General features: G+C 46.4%; 12 non-coding genes across 12 annotated transcripts; all 12 read left to right on the top strand.

Annotated features, from left to right (window-relative positions):
- Positions 1–301: 301 nt before the first annotated feature.
- Positions 302–374, top strand: trnak-uuu (transfer RNA lysine (anticodon UUU)). Its single transcript has one exon. It is a non-coding gene; the product is annotated as a tRNA-Lys (tRNA).
- Positions 375–1,606: 1,232 nt separating this feature from the next.
- Positions 1,607–1,679, top strand: trnak-cuu (transfer RNA lysine (anticodon CUU)). Its single transcript has one exon. It is a non-coding gene; the product is annotated as a tRNA-Lys (tRNA).
- A 1,842-nt stretch (positions 1,680–3,521) lies between these two features.
- Positions 3,522–3,594, top strand: trnak-uuu (transfer RNA lysine (anticodon UUU)). Its single transcript has one exon. It is a non-coding gene; the product is annotated as a tRNA-Lys (tRNA).
- A 1,232-nt stretch (positions 3,595–4,826) lies between these two features.
- Positions 4,827–4,899, top strand: trnak-cuu (transfer RNA lysine (anticodon CUU)). Its single transcript has one exon. It is a non-coding gene; the product is annotated as a tRNA-Lys (tRNA).
- A 1,128-nt stretch (positions 4,900–6,027) lies between these two features.
- Positions 6,028–6,100, top strand: trnak-cuu (transfer RNA lysine (anticodon CUU)). Its single transcript has one exon. It is a non-coding gene; the product is annotated as a tRNA-Lys (tRNA).
- A 1,842-nt stretch (positions 6,101–7,942) lies between these two features.
- Positions 7,943–8,015, top strand: trnak-uuu (transfer RNA lysine (anticodon UUU)). Its single transcript has one exon. It is a non-coding gene; the product is annotated as a tRNA-Lys (tRNA).
- Positions 8,016–9,247: 1,232 nt separating this feature from the next.
- trnak-cuu (transfer RNA lysine (anticodon CUU)) lies at positions 9,248–9,320 on the top strand. Its single transcript has one exon. It is a non-coding gene; the product is annotated as a tRNA-Lys (tRNA).
- A 2,616-nt stretch (positions 9,321–11,936) lies between these two features.
- Positions 11,937–12,043, top strand: trnal-caa (transfer RNA leucine (anticodon CAA)). Its single transcript has 2 exons — positions 11,937–11,974; positions 11,999–12,043. It is a non-coding gene; the product is annotated as a tRNA-Leu (tRNA).
- Positions 12,044–15,789: 3,746 nt separating this feature from the next.
- trnak-uuu (transfer RNA lysine (anticodon UUU)) lies at positions 15,790–15,862 on the top strand. Its single transcript has one exon. It is a non-coding gene; the product is annotated as a tRNA-Lys (tRNA).
- A 413-nt stretch (positions 15,863–16,275) lies between these two features.
- trnak-cuu (transfer RNA lysine (anticodon CUU)) lies at positions 16,276–16,348 on the top strand. The gene has a single exon. It is a non-coding gene; the product is annotated as a tRNA-Lys (tRNA).
- Positions 16,349–19,510: 3,162 nt separating this feature from the next.
- Positions 19,511–19,583, top strand: trnak-cuu (transfer RNA lysine (anticodon CUU)). The gene has a single exon. It is a non-coding gene; the product is annotated as a tRNA-Lys (tRNA).
- Positions 19,584–21,872: 2,289 nt separating this feature from the next.
- Positions 21,873–21,979, top strand: trnal-caa (transfer RNA leucine (anticodon CAA)). Its single transcript has 2 exons — positions 21,873–21,910; positions 21,935–21,979. It is a non-coding gene; the product is annotated as a tRNA-Leu (tRNA).
- The last annotated feature ends 566 nt before the right edge of the window (positions 21,980–22,545 follow it).

The following is a 22,545-nucleotide window of genomic DNA, read 5'->3' as shown; positions in this document are numbered from 1 at the left end:
AGCCACCGTCTCAAGACGGTTGTGAGACCAGCGATGTTGTTCGGCTTAGAGACAGCGGCACTGAAGAAAACACAGGAGGCAGAGCTGGAGGTAGCAGACCTTAAGATGTTGAGGTTAGTTCAAAGCAATATACTCCAAGCCTAAGACTTACTGTCTGGAGGAAGTTGCAGAAAACAAACGGCTAAATAGTTGCAGCTGATGTAAGAGCGATTGCTGAAACAAAGTGGGACTTTGCTCAAAGACGCCTGGAAATATGTTGCTTCATTGAAGGTCAAAGGGTCTTTTCAGGGTCCTCTTTGAGGCCCGGCTAGCTTAGGCGGTAGAGCATGAGACTTTTAATCTCAGGGTCGTGGGTTCGAGCCCCACATTGGGCGTGGTGCTTTTAATACGGCCACACTGGATAAGATCTCGGACCAACACTAAAACTCCACAAAACCTTGATTTCTTGTACAGCTGAAAATGAAAGTCACTTCCTGCAATTACACACAGTAAAGTAGCCAAATTACAGTCGGCTTTGTCAGGGCAGCTGATTTCACAAATTGGGATATGGAAACCGACTTTACCCGACTAGATACCACTCGGAGTACCGCAATTTTGTTGTCGTTTATACACGTAACCATGTTTCCAATCAGCTTTCTCAAACTGTGCATAAGCGTAACAAAAGGCTGCAAGCCCTACGATGGATGCTGAGGTTTTTGAAAAAGTAGCAATTCAGAAAATCCAGCTGCAACTGCAGCCAGACTTGGCTACCCGTACAAACGTTTTGCCAAACAGTATCGATCATCTAACCAACACTCCAACTGAAACCCACTAAACTCACAAACGAGAGCTTCACTCACTTCATTACACTGTCATAAGTTGCGCAAAGTCCCGACTGACGGCCCTTTCCAGCTGAGACAAAGGTGAGTATTGCAACAAATTGAGACTTTCCTCAAGAACACCTTGAGTGTGTTGATTGAATTAGAGAATAACAACCTAATGACTTAGTTCCACTGTCCTAAAGAGTCGGCGCCCACCAACGGCTGTCAGGATGGCAGAGCGGTCTAAGTCGCCAGACTCAAGGAAGAACTCCTTCCCCAAAGGGACTTCTGGTCTCCAGTGGAGGTGTGGGTTCAAATCCCTCTCCTGACATTACTTTGATCTGCATGTTGCTAATGATTTAGACATATTTGTATTGAACAACTTTGAAAACTTTAACAACTCGTGATTTCTTTTGTTGCACAAAGCAAAAGACATGGCAACACTATTGCATAATCCTTCTCTACCATATACCATTGTGCTGCTGAGATAATGCTGCCGCAACATTCTTACGAGAGTGCACCTCGGGCACTCCTGGCAGTAATTTCTGACCACGCGCACAACTGACCCTCCACATCAACTCACGTCAAGTGAGGTGGCCATGATGTGCATGCAAACGATTAGTTCGAAGCAATTTAATCCAAGCCTAAGACTTACTGTCTGGAGGAAGATGCAGAAAACAAACGGCTAAATAGTTGCAGCTGATCTAAAAGTGATTGCTGAAACAGAGTGGGACGTTGCTTAAACACGCCTGGAAAAATGTTGCTTTATGGAGGGTCAAAGGGTCTTTTCAGGTGTCCTTTTAGGGGCCCGGCTAGCTCAGTCGGTAGAGCATGAGACTCTTAATCTCAGGGTCGTGGGTTCGAGCCCCACGTTTGATTTTGGCCACACTGGAGAAGATCTGGGACCAACACTAAAACTGCAGAACAACTTGATTTCTTGTACAGCTGAAAATGAAAGTCACTGGGGGACTTTCATAGGGAACACCGAGGGTACTCGGTGTGTCATCTGGAAACAGGAAAGTGGACAAGGTGATTTGGGGGCAGAACGAGGAACTTTAGGAGTGTATACAGAGAAAAAGGTTAGCTAAGAAGAAGTGGGACACTGCGAGGACTGAAGAGAGTCGACAAGAGTACAGGGAGATGCAGCGTAAGGTGAAGGTAGAGGTGGCAAAGAGCATATGAGGACTTGTATGCTAGGTTGGACACTAAAGAGGGAGAGGTGGATTTGTTCAGGTTGGCCAGACTAAGAGACAGAGATGGGAAGGATGTGCAGCAGGTTAGGGTGATTAACGATAAGGATGGAAATAAATTGACAGGTGCCAGGATTGTGATGGGAAGATGGAAGGAGAACTTTTTAAGAGTTAATCAATGAGGAAAATGAAAGGGAACAAAGAGTAGAAGAGGTGACTGGTGTGGAGCAGGAAGTAGCCAAGATTAGTAAGAGTGAAGTGAGGAGGACGTTGAAGAGGATGAAGAGTGGAAAGGCAGCGGGTCCTGATGACATACCTGTGGAGGTATGAAAGTGTCTAGGAGAGGTGGCAGTAGAGTTTTTGACTAATTTGTTTAACAAGATCTTGGAGAGTGAGAGGAGGGCCGAGGACTGGAGGAGAAGTGTACTGGTGCCCATTTTTAAGAACAAGGGAGATGAGCAGAGCTGTGGCAACTACAGAGGAAAAAAGTTGATGAGCCACACAATGAAGTTGTGGGAAATAGTAGTGGAAGCTAGGCTAAGGGCAGAGGTGAGCAATATGGTTTCATGCCTAGAAAGAGTCCAACAGATGAAGTATTTGCTTTGAGGATGCCGATGGAGAAATACAGAGAAGGTCATGGGGAGGTGCATTGTGTCTTCGTAGACTTAGAGAAAGCGTATGACAGGGTGCCGAGAGAGGAGCTGTGGTATTGTATGAGGAATTCTGGAGTGGCAGAGAAGTATGTTAGAGTGATGGAGGACATGTATGAAAGCTGTAAGACCGCGGTGAGGTGTGCTGTAGGTGTGACAGAGGAGTTCAAGGTGGCGGTGGGTCTGCATCAAGGATCGGCTCTGAGCCCCTTCTTCCTTGCTCTGGTGGCGGACAGGCTGACAGATGAGGTTAGACTGGAATCTCCGTGGACTATGATGTTTGCGGATGACATTGTGATTTGTAGTGAGAACAGGGAGCAGGTGGAGGAAAATCTAGAGAGATGGAGGTCTGCTCTGGAAAACTGAGATGTGTGTCAATGAGAGGGACCCAGGTGGAACGGTGAGGTTACAGGGGGCAGAGGTGAAGAAGGTGCAGGACTTTAAGTACTTAGGGTCAACGGTTCAGAGCAACGGAGAGTGTGGAAAAGAGGTGAAGAGGCCACTGCAATCAGGTTGGAACGGGTGGACAAAAGTGTCAGGTGTGTTGTGTGATAAAAGAGTGTCAGCGAGAATGAAAGGAAGCCACCGTCTCAAGACGGTTGTGAGACCAGCGATGTTGTTCGGCTTAGAGACAGCGGCACTGAAGAAAACACAGGAGGCAGAGCTGGAGGTAGCAGACCTTAAGATGTTGAGGTTAGTTCAAAGCAATATACTCCAAGCCTAAGACTTACTGTCTGGAGGAAGTTGCAGAAAACAAACGGCTAAATAGTTGCAGCTGATGTAAGAGCGATTGCTGAAACAAAGTGGGACTTTGCTCAAAGACGCCTGGAATTATGTTGCTTCATTGAAGGTCAAAGGGTCTTTTCAGGGTCCTCTTTGAGGCCCGGCTAGCTTAGGCGGTAGAGCATGAGACTTTTAATCTCAGGGTCGTGGGTTCGAGCCCCACATTGGGCGTGGTGCTTTTAATACGGCCACACTGGATAAGATCTCGGACCAACACTAAAACTCCACAAAACCTTTATTTCTTGTACAGCTGAAAATGAAAGTCACTTCCTGCAATTACACACAGTAAAGTAGCCAAATTACAGTCGGCTTTGTCAGGGCAGCTGATTTCACAAATTGGGATATGGAAACCGACTTTACCCGACTAGATACCACTCGGAGTACCGCAATTTTGTTGTCGTTTATACACGTAACCATGTTTCCAATCAGCTTTCTCAAACTGTGCATAAGCGTAACAAAAGGGTGCAAGCCCTACGATGGATGCTGAGGTTTTTGAAAAAGTAGCAATTCAGAAAATCCAGCTGCAACTGCAGCCAGACTTGGCTACCCGTACAAACGTTTTGCCAAACAGTATCGATCATCTAACCAACACTCCAACTGAAACCCACTAAACTCACAAACGAGAGCTTCACTCACTTCATTACACTGTCATAAGTTGCGCAAAGTCCCGACTGACGGCCCTTTCCAGCTGAGACAAAGGTGAGTATTGCAACAAATTGAGACTTTCCTCAAGAACACCTTGAGTGTGTTGATTGAATTAGAGAATAACAACCTAATGACTTAGTTCCACTGTCCTAAAGAGTCGGCGCCCACCAACGGCTGTCAGGATGGCAGAGCGGTCTAAGTCGCCAGACTCAAGGAAGAACTCCTTCCCCAAAGGGACTTCTGGTCTCCAGTGGAGGTGTGGGTTCAAATCCCTCTCCTGACATTACTTTGATCTGCATGTTGCTAATGATTTAGACATATTTGTATTGAACAACTTTGAAAACTTTAACAACTCGTGATTTCTTTTGTTGCACAAAGCAAAACACATGGCAACACTATTGCATAATCCTTCTCTACCATATACCATTGTGCTGCTGAGATAATGCTGCCGCAACATTCTTACGAGAGTGCACCTCGGGCACTCCTGGCAGTAATTTCTGACCACGCGCACAACTGACCCTCCACATCAACTCACGTCAAGTGAGGTGGCCATGATGTGCATGCAAACGATTAGTTCGAAGCAATTTAATCCAAGCCTAAGACTTACTGTCTGGAGGAAGATGCAGAAAACAAACGGCTAAATAGTGGCAGCTGATCTAAAAGTGATTGCTGAAACAGAGTGGGACTTTGCTTAAACACGCCTGGAAAAATGTTGCTTTATGGAGGGTCAAAGGGTCTTTTCAGGTGTCCTTTTAGGGGCCCGGCTAGCTCAGTCGGTAGAGCATGAGACTCTTAATCTCAGGGTCGTGGGTTCGAGCCCCACGTTTGATTTTGGCCACACTGGAGAAGATCTGGGACCAACACTAAAACTGCAGAACAACTTGATTTCTTGTACAGCTGAAAATGAAAGTCACTGGGGGACTTTCATAGGGAACACCGAGGGTACTCGGTGTGTCATCTGGAAACAGGAAAGTGGACAAGGTGATTTGGGGGCAGAACGAGGAACTTTAGGAGTGTATACAGAGAAAAAGGTTAGCTAAGAAGAAGTGGGACACTGCGAGGACTGAAGAGAGTCGACAAGAGTACAGGGAGATGCAGCGTAAGGTGAAGGTAGAGGTGGCAAAGAGCATATGAGGACTTGTATGCTAGGTTGGACACTAAAGAGGGAGAGGTGGATTTGTTCAGGTTGGCCAGACTAAGAGACAGAGATGGGAAGGATGTGCAGCAGGTTAGGGTGATTAACGATAAGGATGGAAATAAATTGACAGGTGCCAGGATTGTGATGGGAAGATGGAAGGAGAACTTTTTAAGAGTTAATCAATGAGGAAAATGAAAGGGAACAAAGAGTAGAAGAGGTGACTGGTGTGGAGCAGGAAGTAGCCAAGATTAGTAAGAGTGAAGTGAGGAGGACGTTGAAGAGGATGAAGAGTGGAAAGGCAGCGGGTCCTGATGACATACCTGTGGAGGTATGAAAGTGTCTAGGAGAGGTGGCAGTAGAGTTTTTGACTAGTTTGTTTAACAAGATCTTGGAGAGTGAGAGGAGGGCCGAGGACTGGAGGAGAAGTGTACTGGTGCCCATTTTTAAGAACAAGGGAGATGAGCAGAGCTGTGGCAACTACAGAGGAAAAAAGTTGATGAGCCACACAATGAAGTTGTGGGAAATAGTAGTGGAAGCTAGGCTAAGGGCAGAGGTGAGCAATATGGTTTCATGCCTAGAAAGAGTCCAACAGATGAAGTATTTGCTTTGAGGATGCCGATGGAGAAATACAGAGAATTAGTTCGAAGCAATTTATTCCAAGCCTAAGACTTACTGTCTGGAGGAAGATGCAGAAAACAAACGGCTAAATAGTTGCAGCTGATCTAAAAGTGATTGCTGAAACAGAGTGGGACTTTGCTTAAACACGCCTGGAAAAATGTTGCTTTATTGAGGGTCAAAGGGTCTGTTCAGGTGTCTTACAGGCCCGGCTAGCTCAGTCGGTAGAGCATGAGACTCTTAATCTCAGGGTCGTGGGTTCGAGCCCCACGTTTGATTTTGGCCACACTGGAGAAGATCTGGGACAAACACTAAAACTGCAGAACAACTTGATTTCTTGTACAGCTGAAAATGAAAGTCACTGGGGGACTTTCATAGGGAACACCGAGGGTACTCGGTGTGTCATCTGGAAACAGGAAAGTGGACAAGGTGATTTGGGGGCAGAACGAGGAACTTTAGGAGTGTATACAGAGAAAAAGGTTAGCTAAGAAGAAGTGGGACACTGCGAGGACTGAAGAGAGTCGACAAGAGTACAGGGAGATGCAGCGTAAGGTGAAGGTAGAGGTGGCAAAGAGCATATGAGGACTTGTATGCTAGGTTGGACACTAAAGAGGGAGAGGTGGATTTGTTCAGGTTGGCCAGACTAAGAGACAGAGATGGGAAGGATGTGCAGCAGGTTAGGGTGATTAACGATAAGGATGGAAATAAATTGACAGGTGCCAGGATTGTCATGGGAAGATGGAAGGAGAACTTTTTAAGAGTTAATCAATGAGGAAAATGAAAGGGAACAAAGAGTAGAAGAGGTGACTGGTGTGGAGCAGGAAGTAGCCAAGATTAGTAAGAGTGAAGTGAGGAGGACGTTGAAGAGGATGAAGAGTGGAAAGGCAGCGGGTCCTGATGACATACCTGTGGAGGTATGAAAGTGTCTAGGAGAGGTGGCAGTAGAGTTTCTGACTAGTTTGTTTAACAAGATCTTGGAGAGTGAGAGGAGGGCCGAGGACTGGAGGAGAAGTGTACTGGTGCCCATTTTTAAGAACAAGGGAGATGAGCAGAGCTGTGGCAACTACAGAGGAAAAAAGTTGATGAGCCACACAATGAAGTTGTGGGAAATAGTAGTGGAAGCTAGGCTAAGGGCAGAGGTGAGCAATATGGTTTCATGCCTAGAAAGAGTCCAACAGATGAAGTATTTGCTTTGAGGATGCCGATGGAGAAATACAGAGAAGGTCATGGGGAGGTGCATTGTGTCTTCGTAGACTTAGAGAAAGCGTATGACAGGGTGCCGAGAGAGGAGCTGTGGTATTGTATGAGGAATTCTGGAGTGGCAGAGAAGTATGTTAGAGTGATGGAGGACATGTATGAAAGCTGTAAGACCGCGGTGAGGTGTGCTGTAGGTGTGACAGAGGAGTTCAAGGTGGCGGTGGGTCTGCATCAAGGATCGGCTCTGAGCCCCTTCTTCCTTGCTCTGGTGGCGGACAGGCTGACAGATGAGGTTAGACTGGAATCTCCGTGGACTATGATGTTTGCGGATGACATTGTGATTTGTAGTGAGAACAGGGAGCAGGTGGAGGAAAATCTAGAGAGATGGAGGTCTGCTCTGGAAAACTGAGATGTGTGTCAATGAGAGGGACCCAGGTGGAACGGTGAGGTTACAGGGGGCAGAGGTGAAGAAGGTGCAGGACTTTAAGTACTTAGGGTCAACGGTTCAGAGCAACGGAGAGTGTGGAAAAGAGGTGAAGAGGCCACTGCAATCAGGTTGGAACGGGTGGACAAAAGTGTCAGGTGTGTTGTGTGATAAAAGAGTGTCAGCGAGAATGAAAGGAAGCCACCGTCTCAAGACGGTTGTGAGACCAGCGATGTTGTTCGGCTTAGAGACAGCGGCACTGAAGAAAACACAGGAGGCAGAGCTGGAGGTAGCAGACCTTAAGATGTTGAGGTTAGTTCAAAGCAATATACTCCAAGCCTAAGACTTACTGTCTGGAGGAAGTTGCAGAAAACAAACGGCTAAATAGTTGCAGCTGATGTAAGAGCGATTGCTGAAACAAAGTGGGACTTTGCTCAAAGACGCCTGGAAATATGTTGCTTCATTGAAGGTCAAAGGGTCTTTTCAGGGTCCTCTTTGAGGCCCGGCTAGCTTAGGCGGTAGAGCATGAGACTTTTAATCTCAGGGTCGTGGGTTCGAGCCCCACATTGGGCGTGGTGCTTTTAATACGGCCACACTGGATAAGATCTCGGACCAACACTAAAACTCCACAAAACCTTTATTTCTTGTACAGCTGAAAATGAAAGTCACTTCCTGCAATTACACACAGTAAAGTAGCCAAATTACAGTCGGCTTTGTCAGGGCAGCTGATTTCACAAATTGGGATATGGAAACCGACTTTACCCGACTAGATACCACTCGGAGTACCGCAATTTTGTTGTCGTTTATACACGTAACCATGTTTCCAATCAGCTTTCTCAAACTGTGCATAAGCGTAACAAAAGGGTGCAAGCCCTACGATGGATGCTGAGGTTTTTGAAAAAGTAGCAATTCAGAAAATCCAGCTGCAACTGCAGCCAGACTTGGCTACCCGTACAAACGTTTTGCCAAACAGTATCGATCATCTAACCAACACTCCAACTGAAACCCACTAAACTCACAAACGAGAGCTTCACTCACTTCATTACACTGTCATAAGTTGCGCAAAGTCCCGACTGACGGCCCTTTCCAGCTGAGACAAAGGTGAGTATTGCAACAAATTGAGACTTTCCTCAAGAACACCTTGAGTGTGTTGATTGAATTAGAGAATAACAACCTAATGACTTAGTTCCACTGTCCTAAAGAGTCGGCGCCCACCAACGGCTGTCAGGATGGCAGAGCGGTCTAAGTCGCCAGACTCAAGGAAGAACTCCTTCCCCAAAAGGACTTCTGGTCTCCAGTGGAGGTGTGGGTTCAAATCCCTCTCCTGACATTACTTTGATCTGCATGTTGCTAATGATTTAGACATATTTGTATTGAACAACTTTGAAAACTTTAACAACTCGTGATTTCTTTTGTTGCACAAAGCAAAAGACATGGCAACACTATTGCATAATCCTTCTCTACCATATACCATTGTGCTGCTGAGATAATGCTGCCGCAACATTCTTACGAGAGTGCACCTCGGGCACTCCTGGCAGTAATTTCTGACCACGCGCACAACTGACCCTCCACATCAACTCACGTCAAGTGAGGTGGCCATGATGTGCATGCAAACGATTAGTTCGAAGCAATTTAATCCAAGCCTAAGACTTACTGTCTGGAGGAAGATGCAGAAAACAAACGGCTAAATAGTTGCAGCTGATCTAAAAGTGATTGCTGAAACAGAGTGGGACTTTGCTTAAACACGCCTGGAAAAATGTTGCTTTATGGAAGATCAAAGGGTCTTTTCAGGTGTCCTTTTAGGGGCCCGGCTAGCTCAGTCGGTAGAGCATGAGACTCTTAATCTCAGGGTCGTGGGTTCGAGCCCCACGTTTGATTTTGGCCACACTGGAGAAGATCTGGGACCAACACTAAAACTGCAGAACAACTTGATTTCTTGTACAGCTGAAAATGAAAGTCACTGGGGGACTTTCATAGGGAACACCGAGGGTACTCGGTGTGTCATCTGGAAACAGGAAAGTGGACAAGGTGATTTGGGGGCAGAACGAGGAACTTTAGGAGTGTATACAGAGAAAAAGGTTAGCTAAGAAGAAGTGGGACACTGCGAGGACTGAAGAGTGTCGACAAGAGTACAGGGAGATGCAGCGTAAGGTGAAGGTAGAGGTGGCAAAGAGCATATGAGGACTTGTATGCTAGGTTGGACACTAAAGAGGGAGAGGTGGATTTGTTCAGGTTGGCCAGACTAAGAGACAGAGATGGGAAGGATGTGCAGCAGGTTAGGGTGATTAACGATAAGGATGGAAATAAATTGACAGGTGCCAGGATTGTGATGGGAAGATGGAAGGAGAACTTTTTAAGAGTTAATCAATGAGGAAAATGAAAGGGAACAAAGAGTAGAAGAGGTGACTGGTGTGGAGCAGGAAGTAGCCAAGATTAGTAAGAGTGAAGTGAGGAGGACGTTGAAGAGGATGAAGAGTGGAAAGGCAGCGGGTCCTGATGACATACCTGTGGAGGTATGAAAGTGTCTAGGAGAGGTGGCAGTAGAGTTTTTGACTAGTTTGTTTAACAAGATCTTGGAGAGTGAGAGGAGGGCCGAGGACTGGAGGAGAAGTGTACTGGTGCCCATTTTTAAGAACAAGGGAGATGAGCAGAGCTGTGGCAACTACAGAGGAAAAAAGTTGATGAGCCACACAATGAAGTTGTGGGAAATAGTAGTGGAAGCTAGGCTAAGGGCAGAGGTGAGCAATATGGTTTCATGCCTAGAAAGAGTCCAACAGATGAAGTATTTGCTTTGAGGATGCCGATGGAGAAATACAGAGAAGGTCATGGGGAGGTGCATTGTGTCTTCGTAGACTTAGAGAAAGCGTATGACAGGGTGCCGAGAGAGGAGCTGTGGTATTGTATGAGGAATTCTGGAGTGGCAGAGAAGTATGTTAGAGTGATGGAGGACATGTATGAAAGCTGTAAGACCGCGGTGAGGTGTGCTGTAGGTGTGACAGAGGAGTTCAAGGTGGCGGTGGGTCTGCATCAAGGATCGGCTCTGAGCCCCTTCTTCCTTGCTCTGGTGGCGGACAGGCTGACAGATGAGGTTAGACTGGAATCTCCGTGGACTATGATGTTTGCGGATGACATTGTGATTTGTAGTGAGAACAGGGAGCAGGTGGAGGAAAATCTAGAGAGATGGAGGTCTGCTCTGGAAAACTGAGATGTGTGTCAATGAGAGGGACCCAGGTGGAACGGTGAGGTTACAGGGGGCAGAGGTGAAGAAGGTGCAGGACTTTAAGTACTTAGGGTCAACGGTTCAGAGCAACGGAGAGTGTGGAAAAGAGGTGAAGAGGCCACTGCAATCAGGTTGGAACGGGTGGACAAAAGTGTCAGGTGTGTTGTGTGATAAAAGAGTGTCAGCGAGAATGAAAGGAAGCCACCGTCTCAAGACGGTGGTGAGACCAGCGATGTTGTTCGGCTTAGAGACAGCGGCACTGAAGAAAACACAGGAGGCAGAGCTGGAGGTAGCAGACCTTAAAATGTTGAGGTTCTCTTTGGGAGTAACGAGGATGGACAGGCTCAATAATGAGGTCAAACGGTTAGTTCAAAGCAATATACTCCAAGCCTAAGACTTACTGTCTGGAGGAAGTTGCAGAAAACAAACGGCTAAATAGTTGCAGCTGATGTAAGAGCGATTGCTGAAACAAAGTGGGACTTTGCTCAAAGACGCCTGGAAATATGTTGCTTCATTGAAGGTCAAAGGGTCTTTTCAGGGTCCTCTTTGAGGCCCGGCTAGCTCAGGCGGTAGAGCATGAGACTTTTAATCTCAGGGTCGTGGGTTCGAGCCCCATGTTATGCGTGGTGGTTTTAATACGGCCACACTGGATAAGATCTGGGACCAATGCTAAAACTGCACAAAACCTTTATTTCTTGTACAGCTGAAAATGAAAGTCACTTCCTGCAATTACACACAGTAAAGTAGCCAAATTACAGTCGGCTTTGTCAGGGCAGCTGATTTCACAAATTGGGATATGGAAACCGACTTTACCCGACTAGATACCACTCGGAGTACCGCAATTTTGTTGTCGTTTATACACGTAACCATGTTTCCAATCAGCTTTCTCAAACTGTGCATAAGCGTAACAAAAGGCTGCAAGCCCTACGATGGATGCTGAGGTTTTCGAAAAAGTAGCAATTCAGAAAATCCAGCTGCAACTGCAGCCAGACTTGGCTACCCGTACAAACGTTTTGCCAAACAATATCGATCATCTAACCAACACTCCAACTGAAACCCACTAAACTCACAAACAAGAGCTTCACTCACTTCATTACACTGTCATAAGTTGCGCAAAGTCCCGACTGACGGCCCTTTCCAGCTGAGACAAAGGTGAGTATTGCAACAAATTGAGACTTTCCTCAAGAACACCTTGAGTGTGTTGATTGAATTAGAGAATAACAACCTAATGACTTAGTTCCACTGTCCTAAAGAGTCGGCGCCCACCAACGGCTGTCAGGATGGCCGAGCGGTCTAAGGCGCCAGACTCAAGGAAGAACTCCTTCTCCAAAGGGACTTCTGGTCTCCAGTGGAGGCGTGGGTTCAAATCCCTCTCCTGACATTACTTTGATCTGCATGTTGCTAATGATTTAGACATATTTGTATTGAACAACTTTGAAAACTTTAACAACTCGTGATTTCTTTTGTTGCACAAAGCAAAAGACATGGCAACACTATTGCATAATCCTTCTCTACCATATACCATTGTGCTGCTGAGATAATGCTGCCACAACATTCTTACGAAAGTGCACCTCGGGCACTCCTGGCAGTAATTTCTGACCACGCGCACAACTGACCCTCCACATCAACTCACGTCAAGTGAGGTGGCCATGATGTGCATGCAAACGATTAGTTCGAAGCAATTTATTCCAAGCCTAAGACTTACTGTCTGGAGGAAGATGCAGAAAACAAACGGCTAAATAGTTGCAGCTGATCTAAAAGTGATTGCTGAAACAGAGTGGGACTTTGCTTAAACACGCCTGGAAAAATGTTGCTTTATTGAGGGTCAAAGGGTCTTTTCAGGTGTCCTTTTAACGCCCCGGCTAGCTCAGTCGGTAGAGCATGAGACTCTTAAACTCGGGGTCATGGGTTCGAGCCCCACGTTTGATTTTGGCCACACTGGAGAAGATCTGGGACCAACACTAAAACTGCAGAACAACTTGATTTCTTGTACAGCTGAAAATGAAAGTCACTGGGGGACTTTCATAGGGAACACCGAGGGTACTCGGTGTGTCATCTGGAAACAGGAAAGTGGACAAGGTGATTTGGCGGCAGAACGAGGAACTTCAGGAGTGTATACAGAGAAAAAGGTTAGCTAAGAAGAAGTGGGACACTGCGAGGACTGAAGAGTGTCGACAAGAGTACAGGGAGATGCAGCGTAAGGGGAAGGTAGAGGTGGCAAAGAGCATATGAGGACTTGTATGCTAGGTTGGACACTAAAGACGGAGAGGTGGATTTGTTCAGGTTGGCCAGACTAAGAGACAGAGATGGGAAGGATGTGCAGCAGGTTAGGGTGATTAACGATAAGGATGGAAATAAATTGACAGGTGCCAGGATTGTGATGGGAAGATGGAACGAGAACTTTTTAAGAGTTAATCAATGAGAAAAAATGAAAGGGAACAAAGAGTAGAAGAGGTGACTGGTGTGGAGCAGGAAGTAGCCAAGATTGGTAAGAGTGAAGTGAGGAGGACGTTGAAGAGGATGAAGAGTGGAAAGGCAGCGGGTCCTGATGATATACCTGTGGAGGTATGAAAGTGTCTAGGAGAGGTGGCAGTAGAGTTTCTGACTAGTTTGTTTAACAAGATCTTGGAGAGTGAGAGGAGGGCCGAGGACTGGAGGAGAAGTGTACTGGTGCCCATTTTTAAGAACAAGGGAGATGAGCAGAGCTGTGGCAACTACAGAGGAAAAAAGTTGATGAGCCACACAATGAAGTTTTGGGAAATAGTAGTGGAAGCTAGGCTAAGGGCAGAGGTGAGCAATATGGTTTCATGCCTAGAAAGAGTCCAACAGATGAAGTTTTTGCTTTGAGGATGCCGATGGAGAAATACAGAGAAGGTCACGGGGAGGTGCATTGTGTCTTCGTAGACTTAGAGAAAGCGTATGACAGGGTGCCGAGAGAGGAGCTGTGGTATTGTATGAGGAATTCTGGAGTGGCAGAGAAGTATGTTAGAGTGATAAAGGACATGTATGAAAGCTGTAAGTCCACGGTGAGGTGTGCTGTAGGTGTGACAGAGGAGTTCAAGGTGGCGGTGGGTCTGCATCAAGGATCGGCTCTGAGCCCCTTCTTCCTTGCTCTGGTGGCGGACAGGCTGACAGATGAGGTTAGACTGGAATCTCCGTGGACTATGATGTTTGCGGATGACATTGTGATTTGTAGTGAGAACAGGGAGCAGGTGGAGGAAAATCTAGAGAGATGGAGGTCTGCTCTGGAAAACTGAGATGTGTGTCAATGAGAGGGACCCAGGTGGAACGGTGAGGTTACAGGGGGCAGAGGTGAAGAAGGTGCAGGACTTTAAGTACTTAGGGTCAACGGTTCAGAGCAACGGAGAGTGTGGAAAAGAGGTGAAGAGGCCACTGCAATCAGGTTGGAACGGGTGGACAAAAGTGTCAGGTGTGTTATGTGATAAAAGAGTGTCAGCGAGAATGAAAGGAAGCCACCGTCTCAAGACGGTGGTGAGACCAGCGATGTTGTTCGGCTTAGAGACAGCGGCACTGAAGAAAACACAGGAGGCAGAGCTGGAGGTAGCAGACCTTAAGATGTTGAGGTTCTCTTTGGGAGTAACGAGGATGGACAGGCTCAATAATGAGGACAAACGGTTAGTTCAAAGCAATATACTCCAAGCCTAAGACTTACTGTCTGGAGGAAGTTGCAGAAAACAAACGGCTAAATAGTTGCAGCTTATCTAAGAGCGATTGCTGAAACAAAGTGGGACTTTGCTCAACGACGCCTGGAAATATGTTGCTTCATTGAAGGTCAAAGGGTCTTTTCAGGGTCCTCTTTGAGGCCCGGCTAGCTCAGGCGGTAGAGCATGAGACTTTTAACCTCAGGGTCGTGGGTTCGGGCCCCACGTTGGGCGTGGTGCTTTTAATACGGCCACACTGGATAAGATCTCGGACCAACACTAAAACTTCACAAAACCTTGATTTCTTGTACAGCTGAAAATGAAAGTCACTTCCTGCAATTACACACAGTAAAGTAGCCAAATTACAGTCGGCTTTCTCAGGGGAGCTGATTTCACAAATTGGGATATGGAAAATGACTTTACCCGACTAGATACCAGTCGGAGTACCGCAATTTTGTTGTCGTTTATACACGTAACCATGTTTCCAATTAGCTTTCTGAAACTGTGCATAAGCGTAACAAAAGGCCGCAAGCCCTACGATGGATGCTGAGGTTTTTGAAAAAGTAGCAATTCAGAAAATCCAGCTGCAACTGCAGCCAGACTTGGCTACCCGTACAAACGTTTTGCCAAACAATATCGATCATCTAACCAACACTCCAACTGAAACCCACTAAACTCACAAACGAGAGCTTCACTCACTTCATTACACTGTCATAAGTTGCGCAAAGTCCCGACTGACGGCCCTTTCCAGCTGAGACAAAAGTGAGTATTGCAACAAATTGAGACTTTCCTCAAGAACACCTTGAGTATGTTGATTGAATCAGAGAATAACAACCTAATGACTTAGTTCCACTGTCCTAAAGAGTCGGCGCCCACCAACGGCTGTCAGGATGGCAGAGCGGTCTAAGGCGCCAGACTCAAGGAAGAACTCCTTCCCCAAAGGGACTTCTGGTCTCCAGTGGAGGCGTGGGTTCAAATCCCTCTCCTGACATTACTTTGATCTGCATGTTGCTAATTATTTAGACATATTTGTATTGAACAACTTTAAAAACTTTAACAACTCGTGATTTCTTTTGTTGCACAAAGCAAAAGACATGGCAACACTATTGCATAATCCTTCTCTACCATATACCATTGTGCTGCTGAGATAATGCTGCCGCAACATTCTTACGAGAATGCACCTCGGGCACTCCTGGCAGTAATTTCTGACCATGCGCACAACTGACCCTCCACATCAACTCACGTCAAGTGAGGTGGCCATGATGTGCATGCAAACGGTTAGTTCAAAGCAATATACTCCAAGCCTAAGACTTACTGTCTGGAGGAAGTTGCAGAAAACAAACGGCTAAATAGTTGCAGCTGATGTAAGAGCGATTGCTGAAACAAAGTGGGACTTTGCTCAAAGACGCCTGGAAATATGTTGCTTCATTGAAGGTCATAGGGTCTTTTCAGGGTCCTCTTTGAGGCCCGGCTAGCTCAGGCGGTAGAGCATGAGACTTTTAATCTCAGGGTCGTGGGTTCGGGCCCCACGTTGGGCATGGTGCTTTTAATACGGCCACACTGGATAAGATCTCGGACCAACACTACAACTCCACAAAACCTTGATTTCTTGTACAGCTGAAAATGAAAGTCACTTCCTGCAATTACACACAGTAAAGTAGCCAAACTTCAGTCGGCTTTCTCAGGGGAGCTGATTTCACAAATTGGGATATAGAAAATGACTTTACCCGACTAGATACCAGATATGATGTGCATGCAAACGATTAGTTCGAAGCAATTTATTCCATGCCTAAGACTTACTGTCTGGAGGAAGATGCAGAAAACAAACGGCTAAATAGTTGCAGCTGATCTAAAAGTGATTGCTGAAACAGAGTGGGACTTTGCTTAAACACGCCTGGAAAAATGTTGCTTTATTGAGGGTCAACGGGTCTTTTCAGGTGTACTTTTAGCGGCCCGGCTAGCTCAGTCGGTAGAGCATGAGACTCTTAATCTCAAGGTCGTGGGTTCGAGCCCCACGTTGGGCGGGGTCTCTTTTGATTATGGCCACACTGGAGAAGATCTGGGACCAACACTAAAACTGCAGAACAACTTGATTTCTTGTACAGCTGAAAATGAAAGTCACTGGGGGACTTTCATAGGGAACACCGAGGGTACTCGGTGTGTCATCTGGAAACAGGAAAGTGGACAAGGTGATTTGGCGGCAGAACCAGGAACTTCAGGAGTGTATACAGAGAAAAAGGTTAGCTAAGAAGAAGTGGGACACTGCGAGGACTGAAGAGAGTCGACAAGAGTACAGGGAGATGCAGCGTAAGGTGAAGGTAGAGGTGGCAAAGAGCATATGAGGACTTGTATGCTAGGTTGGACACTAAAGAGGGAGAGGTGGATTTGTTCAGGTTGGCCAGACTAAGAGACAGAGATGGGAAGGATGTGCAGCAGGTTAGGGTGTTTAACGATAAGGATGGAAATAAATTGACAGGTGCCAGGATTTTGATGGGAAGATGGAAGGAGAACTTTTTAAGAGTTAATCAATGAGGAAAATGAAAGGGAACAAAGAGTAGAAGAGGTGACTGGTGTGGAGCAGGAAGTAGCCAAGATTAGTAAGAGTGAAGTGAGGAGGACGTTGAAGAGGATGAAGAGTGGAAAGGCAGCGGGTCCTGATGACATACCTGTGGAGGTATGAAAGTGTCTAGGAGAGGTGGCAGTAGAGTTTCTGACTAGTTTGTTTAACAAGATCTTGGAGAGTGAGAGGAGGGCCGAGGACTGGAGGAGAAGTGTACTGGTGCCCATTTTTAAGAACAAGGGAGATGAGCAGAGCTGTGGCAACTACAGAGGAATAAAGTTGATGAGCCACACAATGAAGTTGTGGGAAATAGTAGTGGAAGCTAGGCTAAGGGCAGAGGTGAGCAATATGGTTTCATGCCTAGAGAGAGTCCAACAGATGAAATATTTGCTTTGAGGATGCCGATGGAGAAATACAGAGAAGGTCATGGGGAGATGCATTGTGTCTTCGTAGACTTAGAGAAAGCGTATGACAGGGTGCCGAGAGAGGAGCTGTGGTATTGTATGAGGAATTCTGGAGTGGCAGAGAAGTATGTTAGAGTGATGGAGGACATGTATGAAAGCTGTAAGTCCACGGTGAGGTGTGCTGTAGGTGTGACAGAGGAGTTCAAGGTGGCGGTGGGTCTGCATCAAGGATCGGCTCTGAGCCCCTTCTTCCTTGCTCTGGTGGCGGACAGGCTGACAGATGAGGTTAGACTGGAATCTCCGTGGACTATGATGTTTGCGGATGACATTGTGATTTGTAGTGAGAACAGGGAGCAGGTGGAGGAAAATCTAGAGAGATGGAGGTCTGCTCTGGAAAACTGAGATGTGTGTCAATGAGAGGGACCCAGGTGGAACGGTGAGGTTACAGGGGGCAGAGGTGAAGAAGGTGCAGGACTTTAAGTACTTAGGGTTAACGGTTCAGAGCAACGGAGAGTGTGGAAAAGAGGTGAAGAGGCCACTGCAATCAGGTTGGAACGGGTGGACAAAAGTGTCAGGTGTGTTGTGTGATAAAAGAGTGTCAGCGAGAATGAAAGGAAGCCACCGTCTCAAGACGGTGGTGAGACCAGCGATGTTGTTCGGCTTAGAGACAGCGACACTGAAGAAAACACAGGAGGCAGAGCTGGAGGTAGCAGAGCTTAAGATGTTGAGGTTAGTTCAAAGCAATATACTCCAAGCCTAAGACTTACTGTCTGGAGGAAGTTGCAGAAAACAAACGGCTAAATAGTTGTAGCTGATGTAAGAGTGATTGCTGAAACAAAGTGGTGCTTTGCTCAAAGACGCCTGGAAATATGTTGCTTCATTGAAGGTCAAAGGGTCTTTTCAGGGTCCTCTTTGAGGCCCGGCTAGCTCAGGCGGTAGAGCATGAGACTTTTAATCTCAGGGTCGTGGGTTCCGGCCCCACGTTGGGCGTGGTGCTTTTAATACGGCCACACTGGATAAGATCTCGGACCAACACTAAAACTCCACAAAACCTTGATTTCTTGTACAGCTGAAAATGAAAGTCACTTCCTGCAATTACACACAGTAAAGTAGCCAAATTACAGTCGGCTTTCTCAGGGGAGCTGATTTCACAAATTGGGATATGGAAAATGACTTTACCTGACTAGATACCAGTCGGAGTACCGCAATTTTGTTGTCGTTTATACACGTAACCATGTTTCCAATCAGCTTTTTCAAACTGTACATAAGCGTAAAAAAAGGCTGCAAGCCCTACGATGGATGCTGAGGTTTTTGAAAAAGTAGCAATTCAGAAAATCCAGCTGCAACTGCAGCCAGACTTGGCTACCCGTACAAACGTTTTGCCAAACAATATCGATCATCTAACCAACACTCCAACTGAAACCCACTAAACTCACAAACAAGAGCTTCACTCACTTCATTACACTGTCAAAAGTTGCGCAAAGTCCCGACTGACGGCCCTTTCCAGCTGAGACAAAGGTGAGTATTGCAACAAATTGAGACTTTCCTCAAGAACACCTTGAGTATGTTGATTGAATTAGAGAATAACAACCTAATGACTTAGTTCCACTGTCCTAAAGAGTCGGCGCCCACCAACGGCTGTCAGGATGGCAGAGCGGTCTAAGGCGCCAGACTCAAGGAAGAACTCTTTCCCCAAAGGGACTTCTGGTCTCCAGTGGAGGCGTGGGTTCAAATCCCTCTCCTGACATTACTTTGATCTACATGTTGCTAATGATTTAGACATATTTGTATTGAACAACTTTGATAACTTTAACAACTCGTGATTTCTTTTGTTGCACAGAGCAAAAGACATGGCAACACTATTGCATAATCCTTCTCTACCATATACCATTGTGCTGCTGAGATAATGCTGCCGCAACATTCTTACGAGAATGCACCTCGGGCACTCCTGGCAGTAATTTCTGACCACGCGCACAACTGACCCTCCACATCAACTCACGTCAAGTGAGGTGGCCATGATGTGCATGCAAACGATTAGTTCGAAGCAATTTATTCCAAGCCTAAGACTTACTGTCTGGAGGAAGATGCAGAAAACAAATGGCTAAATAGTTGCAGCTGATCTAAAAGTGATTGCTGAAACAGAGTGGGACTTTGCTTAAACACGCCTGGAAAAATGTTGCTTCATTGAGGGTCAAAGGGTCTTTTCAGGTGTCCTTTTAGCGGCCCGGCTAGCTCAGTTGGTAGAGCATGAGACTCTTAATCTCAGGGTCGTGGGTTCGAGCCCCACGTTGGGCGGGGTCTCTTTTGATTATGGCCACACTGGAGAAGATCTGGGACCAACACTAAAACTGCAGAACAACTTGATTTCTTGTACAGCTGAAAATGAAAGTCACTGGGGGACTTTCATAGGGAACACCGAGGGTACTCGGTGTGTCATCTGGAAACAGGAAAGTGGACAAGGTGATTTGGCGGCAGAACAAGGAACGAGAACTTTTTAAGAGTTAATCAATGAGGAAAATGAAAGGGAACAAAGAGTAGAAGAGGTGACTGGTGTGGAGCAGGAAGTAGCCAAGATTAGTAAGAGTGAAGTGAGGAGGACGTTGAAGAGGATGAAGAGTGGAAAGGCAGCGGGTCCTGATGACATACCTGTGGAGGTATGAAAGTGTCTAGGAGAGGTGGCAGTAGAGTTTCTGACTAGTTTGTTTAACAAGATCTTGGAGAGTGAGAGGAGGGCCGAGGACTGGAGGAGAAGTGTACTGGTGCCCATTTTTAAGAACAAGGGAGATGAGCAGAGCTGTGGCAACTACAGAGGAATAAAGTTGATGAGCCACACAATGAAGTTGTGGGAAATAGTAGTGGAAGCTAGGCTAAGGGCAGAGGTGAGCAATATGGTTTCATGCCTAGAAAGAGTCCAACAGATGAAGTATTTGCTTTGAGGATGCCGATGGAGAAATACAGAGAAGGTCATGGGGAGGTGCATTGTGTCTTCGTAGACTTAGAGAAAGCGTATGACAGGGTGCCGAGAGAGGAGCTGTGGTATTGTATGAGGAATTCTGGAGTGGCAGAGAAGTATGTTAGAGTGATGGAGGACATGTATGAAAGCTGTAAGACCGCGGTGAGGTGTGCTGTAGGTGTGACAGAGGAGTTCAAGGTGGCGGTGGGTCTGCATCAAGGATCGGCTCTGAGCCCCTTCTTCCTTGCTCTGGTGGCGGACAGGCTGACAGATGAGGTTAGACTGGAATCTCCGTGGACTATGATGTTTGCGGATGACATTGTGATTTGTAGTGAGAACAGGGAGCAGGTGGAGGAAAATTTAGAGAGATGGAGGTCTGCTCTGGAAAACTGAGATGTGTGTCAATGAGAGGGACCCAGGTGGAACGGTGAGGTTACAGGGGGCAGAGGTGAAAAAGGTGCAGGACTTTAAGTACTTAGGGTCAACGGTTCAGAGCAACGGAGAGTGTGGGAAAGAGGTGAAGAGGCCACTGCAATCAGGTTGGAACGGGTGGACAAAAGTGTCAGGTGTGTTGTGTGATAAAAGAGTGTCAGCGAGAATGAAAGGAAGCCACCGTCTCAAGACGGTGGTGAGACCAGCGATGTTGTTCGGCTTAGAGACAGCGGCACTGAAGAAAACACAGGAGGCAGAGCTGGAGGTAGCAGAGCTTAAGATGTTGAGGTTAGTTCAAAGCAATATACTCCAAGCCTAAGACTTACTGTCTGGAGGAAGTTGCAGAAAACAAACGGCTAAATAGTTGCAGCTGATCTAAGAGCGATTGCTGAAACAAATTGGGACTTTGCTCAAAGATGCCTGGAAATATGTTGCTTCATTGAAGGTCAAAGGGTCTTTTCAGGGTCCTCTTTGAGGCCCGGCTAGCTCAGGAGGTAGAGCATGAGACTTTTAATCTCAGGGTCGTGGGTTCGAGCCCCACGTTATGCTTGGTGGTTTTAATACGGCCACACTGGATAAGATCTGGGACCAATGCTAAAACTGCACAAAACCTTTATTTCTTGTACAGCTGAAAATGAAAGTCACTTCCTGCAATTACACACAGTAAAGTAGCCAAATTACAGTCGGCTTTGTCAGGGCAGCTGATTTCACAAATTGGGATATGGAAACCGACTTTACCCGACTAGATACCACTCGGAGTACCGCAATTTTGTTGTCGTTTATACACGTAAACATGTTTCCAATCAGCTTTCTCAAACTGTGCATAAGCGTAACAAAAGGCTGCAAGCACTACGATGGATGCTGAGGTTTTCGAAAAAGTAGCAATTCAGAAAATCCAGCTGCAACTGCAGCCAGACTTGGCTACCCGTACAAACATTTTGCCAAACAATATCGATCATCTAACCAACACTCCAACTGAACCCCACTAAACTCACAAACAAGAGCTTCACTCACTTTATTACACTGTCATAAGTTGCGCAAAGTCCCGACTGACGGCCCTTTCCAGCTGAGACAAAGGTGAGTATTGCAACAAATTGAGACTTTCCTCAAGAACACCTTGAGAATGTTGATTGAATTAGAGAATAACAACCTAATGACTTAGTTCCACTGTCCTAAAGAGTCGGCGCCCACCAACAGCTGTCAGGATGGCCGAGCGGTCTAAGGCGCCAGACTCAAGGAAGAACTCCTTCCCCAAAGGGACTTCTGGTCTCCAATGGTGGTGTGGGTTCAAATCCCACTCCTGACATTACTTTTCTCTTCATGTTGCTAATGATTTAGACAAGTTTGTATTGAACTACTTTGAAAACTTTAACAACTCGTGATTGTCTTTTGTTGCACAAAGCAAAAGACATGGCAACACTATTGCATAATCCTTCTCTACCATATACCATTGTGCTGCTGAGGTAATGCTGCCGCAACATTCTTACGAGAATGCACCTCGGGCACTCCTGGCAGTAATTTCTGACCACGCGCACAACTGACCCTCCACATCAACTCACGTCAAGTGAGGTGGCCATGATGTGCATGTAAACGATTAGTTCGAAGCAATTTATTCCAAGCCTAAGACTTACTGTCTGGAGGAAGATGCAGAAAACAAACGGCTAAATAGTTGCAGCTGATCTAAAAGTGATTGCTGAAACAGAGTGGGACTTTGCTTAAACACGCCTGGAAAAATGTTGCTTTATTGAGGGTCAAAGGGTCTTTTCAGGTGTCCGTTTAGCGGCCCTGCTAGCTCAGTCGGTAGAGCATGAGACTCTTAATCTCAGGGTCGTGGGTTCGAGCCCCTCTTTTGATTATGGCCACACTGGAGAA

Source organism: Channa argus, unplaced genomic scaffold (genome assembly GCF_033026475.1).
Source record: "Channa argus isolate prfri unplaced genomic scaffold, Channa argus male v1.0 Contig080, whole genome shotgun sequence".
NCBI lineage: Eukaryota > Metazoa > Chordata > Actinopteri > Anabantiformes > Channidae > Channa > Channa argus.
This window is presented reverse-complemented; position numbering and strand designations above follow the sequence as displayed.